Source organism: Ranitomeya variabilis, chromosome 2, assembly GCF_051348905.1.
Source record: "Ranitomeya variabilis isolate aRanVar5 chromosome 2, aRanVar5.hap1, whole genome shotgun sequence".
In the NCBI taxonomy this organism is placed as follows: domain Eukaryota; kingdom Metazoa; phylum Chordata; class Amphibia; order Anura; family Dendrobatidae; genus Ranitomeya; species Ranitomeya variabilis.
The window spans coordinates 754,649,222-754,657,541 of NC_135233.1; positions in this window are offsets into that span (position 1 = coordinate 754,649,222).

Here is an 8,320-nt window from a genome sequence, read left to right on the forward strand (position 1 = left end):
CTACATTCACTTAAATTTGTTTGTTACGTAATGTGGTTAGTCATGTGTAAGATCTGTGTCTAGTAATTACTTTATGTAATGCTATTTGTAATGTAATGTTTGAAATGCTTTTTGGAACGCTGCTGTAATACCATAATTTCCTTCGAGATCAATAAAGTTTATCGTATCATAGCTTGAAGTCTTTTGTGGTAGTCGTGGATGAGGTTCTTTATCATGGGTGATTTCAACATCCCCATTGCTTCTTCCCTCTCCCCATCTGCTTCTCACCTTTTATCTCTAACCTCCCCTTTCGGCCTCTCACAGCATACTAACTCTCCAACGCATGAAGATGGAAACTCCCTTGACTTGGTCTTTTCCCGGCTTTGCTCAGTGGATGATTTCACAAACTCCCCTCTCCCGCTCTCTGACCACAACCTTCTTTCATTCTCTATCAAGAACTGCCATCCCGCTCAGGTCACCCCCACTTTCCACACTTATAGAAACATACAGGCCATTAACACCCAGAAACTTATGAAGAACTTGCAGTCCTCATTGGCCCCAATCGTCTCCATCTCATGTCCTGATTCTGCTCTGAAGCATTACAATGAAACCCTGCAAAGTGCCCTGGATGAAGCTGCACCTCCTATATGTAGAACAACTCGGCACAGACGGCGACAACCGTGGTACACGCTGCAAACACGTTTCCTGCAGCGGTGCTCCAGGTGCGCCGAACGTCTGTGGAGAACATCTCATCTACCCGAAGATTTCATCCATTATAAGTTCATGCTAAAAACATACAACTCTGCCCTTCACCTCTCCAAACAAACCTATTTCAACACCCTCATCACCTCACTGTCAAATAACCCTAAACGTCTCTTTGACACTTTCCAGTCCCTACTCAACCCAAGAGAGCAGGCCCCAACCACGGATCTCCGCGCTGACGATCTGGCCAATTACTTCAAAGAAAAAATTGACCACATTCGACAGGAAATCATCTCCCAATCTCTTCATACCATGCACTGTCCTCCCCCACTGCATCTAGTTCACTCTGACTTTGAACCAGTTACAGAAGAAGAAGTAATCAGGCTCCTTGCATCTTCTCGCCCGACCACTTGCACCAGTGACCCCATTCCGTCACATCTCCAGTCCCTTTCCCCGGCTGTCGCCTCTCACCTAACAAAAATATTCAACCTTTCCCTCACTTCCGGTATTCTTCCCTCATTTAAGCATGCCATCATACATCCATTACTTAAAAAACCCTCCCTCGACCAAAATTGTGCCGCTAATTATAGACCTGTCTCTAATCTTCCCTTCATCTCTAAACTCCTCGAACGCCTGGTTCACTCCCGTCTTACCCGCTCTCTCTGTTAACTCTCTTCTTGACCCTCTTCAATCTGGCTTCCGCTCTTTACACTCTACTGAAACTGCCCTCACTAAAGTCTTTAATGACCTACTAACAGCTAAATCTAATGGTCACTACTCCATGCTAATTCTCTTGGATCTCTGTTGTGAATTTGGTTTTTGGGCTCCCCCGGTGGTCACTGGTGGTACTGGACTTGTGTGCTTCACTTTCTCTGTTCACCTGTTTCCATCAGGATATGGGAGTATCCTATTTAGCCTTGCTTCTCAGTTATTCTAGTGCCGGCCATCAATGTAACCAGAGCCTTTCTGTTGCATGTTCCTGCTTCTAGACTACTATCAGCTAAGTTGGACTCTTAGTCCTAAGTTTGTTTGCATTTTTGTTCCAGTTCACAGTTATGTTATGTTTCTGTAGCTGGAAGCTCTTGTGGGCCGAAATTACCACTCCGGTGTCATGAGTTGACACATGAGTCTTAAAGTAATTTCTGGATGGTATTTTAATAGGGTTTTCAGCTGACCGTGAAGTTCCCTATTGTATCTTCTTGCTATCTAGTAAGCGGACCTCGCTTTGCTGAACCTACCTTCATACTGCGTATGTCTTTTCCTCTGAACTCACCGTCAATATATGTGGGGGGCTTCTGTCTCCTTTTTGGGGGAATTTCCCTAGAGGTAAGCCAGGTCTGTTTTTTCCTCTATTAGGGTTAGTTAGTTCTCCGGCTGGCGCTGGGCGTCTAGGGATAAAACGTAGGTACGTCACCCGGCCACTGTTAGTTGTGTGGTAGGTTTAGCTCACGGTCAGCTCGAGATTCCATCACCCAAGAGCTAGTCTGTTATTTAAGTTCTCTGATGTTCCCTTGCCATTGGGAACCATGACAGATCTCTCTGCAGCATTCGATACTGTGGATCATCAGCTCCTCCTCACTATGCTCCGCTCCATCGGCCTCAAGGACACCGTTCTCTCTTGGTTCTCCTCCTATCTCTCTGACCAATCCTTCACGGTATGTTTTGCTGGTTCCTCCTCCTCTCACCTTCCCCTTACTGTTGGGGTTCCTCAAGGATCAGTCCTAGGCCCCCTCCTCTTCTCTTTGTATACTGCCCCTATTGGGCAAACAATCAGTAGATTTGGTTTCCAGTACCATCTCTATGCTGACGACACCCAATTATACACCTCTTCTCCTGTTATCACGCCGACCTTTTTAGAAAACACCAGTGATTGTCTTACTGCTGTCTCTAACATAATGTCCTCCCTCTATCTGAAACTGAACCTGTCAAAAACTGAACTCCTCGTGTTCTCTCCCTCTACTAACCTACCTTTGCCTGACATTGCCATCTCTGTGTGTGGTTCCACCATTACTCCCAAGCAACATACCTGCTGCCTTGGGGTCATCCTTGATTCCGAGCTTTCATTCATCCCCCACATCCGATCACTGGCTCGCTCTTATCTGAATCTCAAAAACATTTCTAGAATTCGCCCTTTTCTTACTTTCGACTCTGCAAAAACTCTTACTGTCTCACTTATTCATTCTCGTCTGGACTATTGTAACTCTCTACTAATCGGCCTCCCTCTTACCAAACTCTCCCCGCTCCAATCTGTCCTGAATGCTGCTGCCAGGATCATATTCCTCACCAACCGTTACACCGATGCCTCTACCTTGTGCCAGTCATTACACTGGCTACCCATCCACTCCAGAATCCAGTACAAAACTACTACCCTCATCCACAAAGCACTCCATGGCTCAGCACCACCCTACATCTCCTCTCTGGTCTCAGTCTACCACCCTACCCGTGCCCTCCGCTCCGCTAATGACCTCAGGTTAGCATCCTCAATAATCAGAACCTCCCACTCCCGTCTCCAAGACTTTACACGTGCTGCGCCTATTCTTTGGAATGCACTACCTAGGTTAATACGATTAATCCCCAATCCCCAGTTTTAAGCGTGCCCTAAAAACTCATCTGTTCAGACTGGCCTACCGCCTCAATGCATTAACCTAACTCCCTGTGTGGCCTATTAAAAAAAAACAAACAAAAAAAAAAAAACATAATCAGGTTCCTCACATCATGTTCTCATACACTTTATGCAGTTAATAGCACTCTGTGTCTGTACTGCTACATACTTAGGCCGCTAACTGGTTCATGCAGCTTTACATGAACACCCGAGCCTTACACTATGGCTGGTCCAAATAACTAAAGCAATTGTTACCATCCACCTCTCGTGTCTCCCCTTTTCCTCATAGTTTGTAAGCTTGCGAGCAGGGCCCTCATTCCTCCTGGTATCTGTTTTGAACTGTGATTTCTGTTATGCTGTAATGTCTATTGTCTGTACAAGTCCCCTCTATAAGTTGTAAAGCGCTGCGGAATATGTTGGCGCTATATAAATAAAAATTATTATTTATTTTCTCAGATGGTAACGCTGCCCACTCTTCTTGGCAAAAAGCCTCCAGTTCCTGTAAATTCCTGGGCTGTCTAGCATGAACTGCATGCTTGAGATCTCCCCAGAGTGGCTCAATGATACTGAGGTCAGGAGACTGAGACTGGCCACTCCAGAACCTTCACTTTGTTCTGCTGTAGCCAATGACCGGTCAACTTGGCCTTGTGTTTTGGATGGTTGTCATGTTGGAACGTCCAAGTACGTCCCATGTACGGCTTCCAGGCTGATCAGTACAAATCTGCCTCCAGTATTTGCTGATAACGTGCTGCATTCATCTTTCCTTCAACTTTGACCAAGTTTCCTGTGCCTTTGTAGCTCACACATCCCCAAATCATTAGTGATCCACCTCCGTGCTTTACGGTAGTAATGGTGTTCTTTTCATCATAGGCCTTGTTGACCTCTCTCCAAATGTGTAACGTTTATGGTTGTGGCCAAAAAGTTCAATTTTGGTCTCATCACTCCAAATTACCTTGTTTCAGAAGTTTTGAGGCTTGTCTCTGTGCTGTTTTGCGTATTGTAGGCGAGATACTTTGTGGCATTTGCGCAGTAATGATTTTCTTCTGGCGACTCGACAATGCAGTCCATTTTTCTTCAAGTGCCTCCTTATTGAGCTTCTTGAAGCTGCTACAATGCTAGTTTTCAGAGAGTCCTGTATTTCAGCTGATATTATTTGTGGGTTTTGCTTTGCATCCCGAACAATTTTCCTGGAAGTTGTGGACAACATTTTTGTTGGTCTACCTGAACGTGGTTTTGTTTTTACAGAGCCCCTGATTTTCCATTTGTTAATCACAGTTTGACCGCTGCTAACTGGCATTATAAATTCCTTGCATATCTTTTTGTATCCCTTTCCTGTTTTATACAGTTCAACTACCTTTGCTCGTAGATCCGTTGACAATTTTTTTTGCTTTCCCCATGACTCACAATCCAGAAACGTCAGTGGCTGGATGAAAGATGCAAGAGTCTGTCTGGATCCCAGAAACTCTCTCAGCTTTTATGCACACACACTGATTACAAGCAAACAGGTCACAGGTGAAGCTGTTACATTTAGTAGCCACTCAAACCCATTTGTGTCAACTTCGGTGCATGTTATCAGGTCAACATCACCAGGATATGTAAACTTTTGATCAGGGTCAGTTGGATGTTTTGGGTTGTCATTATGATTTAAAAAGAGAAAACACAGTAGTTTGACAATAAATGGCTTCCCCCAACCAGTAGCCATGAGTGGAGAAAAAGTTTTGGTGTAATCATTCATATTCTCTGGGAAAAAGGCCAAGAAAGCAAAAATTCTGCCAGGGTATGTAAACTTTTGAGCACCACTGTATATTGATTATGCAAAGTGGTTAATTGTTGATGAACTTGCATAGTATGTACTCCTGATGAGCCCATTATTTGAGCAGAAACGCATCGAGTATAGCATACTCTGTACATTTATATAAGTTAAAAATAGCGTTATCTGCAATAATGGAACCCCTTTTGCTGCTATAGCGCTGCAAGTAGAAGTGGCAGCGTACAAACTTCAGTCGTGCGATGGTTGTCAGTGAGAGTTGCCATATAGCCTTAATCGTATCACAATACTTGGGTTTTGTATAATTTCAGCTCATTGTCATGATATTCTCAGTTTGCTATTAAAAGGGATCATCATCCGAGGACTCTCAATTTTTCTGTTTTCTTGTGTTCTCTGTGCAGTTGCCAATATGCCCCTGTATCATGAAATAAGTCATTATTTAGTTCCTCACACAGGTATTGCTCACTGAACAGCTCAATTCAAGCCTGTACCATTATGGACCTTGGATACAGATGTTTGTGGAACATCTTAACCATGTAAAGGTTGGGAAGCTAGAACATAGCTTGTGAGACCAAAGGTCCGCCGGCTTTTGGGGCTTACAGCTAAGGTACACGGTGTACCTCATTTTATTCTAAACTGTGGACATGCCCATTAATTAATTAGTGAACTCTAGTATTCCTATCGAGGCTATTCTTCCCATAGCGGTGTACATATGTAGCATGTTTACTATTCATGCCTCTTTTCTATGTGATATATGGTGGCACATGATTCGTTGGGGACGGTCATTGCAGATCTGTTACATTACATGGCACAAGAATAGATTTACTGACTGGCTATTTCTGCTGTAATATGAGCTTCATTTAAACTGGCAAGGGCAAATAAAGACATATGATGAGCGGGCTGCCAAATGTCTCTCACGGTACATTGCACTAAGGAATGGAGGCACGTAAAAAATATTATGAATAGTCTCTTTCATTGTAGTAGCCGATGACGTCAATGCTGCATCTGCATACCACTGCTCAGTCTGGTGTATCAGTATAGGAAAGCACACGTCCTTTTATAAATTTTTCTACGATGTACAATATATTTATCATTCGCAAATTAACCGATTGTAGGAAATATAAAGACTTGACTGCTTTATGTTTGCAGAATTGATTGCAAGAAAGTCAGGTGTTCATAGGTTTCCCTATAAAGATGCAAGCTAAGTTTCATTAGAGGAGGTAGAGGAATTGTTACTTACAGCTATTTAATATGTATGACCAGCTTAATTTACTTTATAACTGAAGACTGTAAATGGATATAAGCCTGTGCAAGGCCATAACTGCATTAAAGTGGTTGTCCTGTGAATCGGGAGATCACCTATTCTTCCTTCCTAAAACCTTGCCATGTGCCCATACTGTACAGCCACATAGGGTATTTCCACTTTAAGGAGAAATTGTATAACCATTTATGAGGCAATTTTTACCTATTTCCCTAGAGACAATGTAAAATCTGGGCCAAAACAACATTTTAGTGCTAAGTATGTGATTATTTTTTCTTCACCACCCAGTGGTATAAAATTCTGTAAAACGTGTGGTGTCACTATCCTCACAGCACCCCTAGATGAATACATTGAGAGGTGTAGTATGTAAAATGGGGACACATATGGGTTTTGTTTGCTGTCTTGGCACCTCAGGGGCTCTGCCAATGTGACATGGCATCCTCGCCATTCCAGCAAAATCGGCTTTCAATATGGCACCTCTTCCCTTCTGAGCTTTGCACTGTGCCCGAACATGCACAAAGAAACAAATTGACTCTTAATAGTCCAGATTGATAGAAAAATTAGTACATTTTATTAATTAAAAATACACTTTCAGGGCAAAGGGCGAAGGATACATATGCGGTGACGAGCTATGAAAAAGGGGCCGCACAATATAGGAACAGCTGCATATATATCACTTGTGAGATATAATGTTAGACATGAGAACAATAATATTGGTAGCTGTTAAAAGAATAAAGGTCATGTCATAGTGTGGATGTAATATGACAGATCAAAATATAAGACCAAGTTCTAATTATAAATTAATTATAAATATATCCATACAGCTCTGGCAAAAATTAAGAGACCACTGCAAAATGTTCAGTTTTTCACTTTATAGGTATATTTTTGAGTAAAATGTAAATTGTTCTTTCATTCTATAAACTTCTGACAACATGTCTCCAAAGTTCCAAGCAATACATTTTGTATTTTTTTCTGATAAAGAAATGGTCCCCCCGCAGTAGCACCGGATGCCCACGTAGCACCGCCGGGCACCCACAGCACCTCTGGACACCACCTTATCCCACTCTGCGGCCTGTAGCAACAGTATTAGTAAGGTAAATCTGCATTATAAGATGCACCCCCCATTTCCTCCCCCAAATTTTTGGGAAAAAAGTGCGTCTTATAATCCAGAAAATACGGTAATTGGGAGAAATTGCACAACAAATTGTGAGGTCCATTTTTTCCTGCTGCTCTTGTAAAAATGAGAAATTTAGGGCTAAAGCACAAAAAAAGTATTTCATTTTTACATCCCAATATAAAATTCTGTGAAACACTGGAAGGGTCAAAATGCAAACCATACCCATAGATTAATCCCTATAGGTGTAATTTCAAAAATGGGGTCACCTGTAGACAGTTCCTTCTGTTTTGGTACCTTGGGCTAAAGCAACATTTTCCTGGGAAAAAATTTAAATTTTCATTTTCTTGGGACAATGTTATAAAATTCCGTAAATCACCTGTTGGTGTAATATGTTCACTACACCCCTAAATAAATTCTTTAAGATGTGCAATTTCCAAAATGGGGTCACATGGGGGTGGGGTGTTGGGGTGGCTCTCACTTTGTAGTGCAATTTCTCTTATTACCCTTGTGAAAATAAACAATTGGTGCTAGAGCAACATGTTTGTGGAAAAAATGTAATATGTACTTTTCATGGCCCAATACTATAAAATCATGTGAAGCATCAAGTTGGTCATAACCTCTGTTTATGAATTCCTCATCTGGAATACTGTGTCCACTTCTGAGCAGCACATTTTAAAACAGACTGAAAACTGGAGAACATTCAGAGAAGAACTACCAGAATGCAAACTGTCCTACAAGGAACGGTTAAAGGTTCTGGCAATGTTTAGTTCACAAAAAAGAAGGCTAAGAGGAGACTTGATAGTTGTCTACAAATATCTGAAGGGATGTCACAGTGTAGAGGGATCATCCTTATTCTCATTTCCACATGGAAACATGAAAAGCAAAGGAACG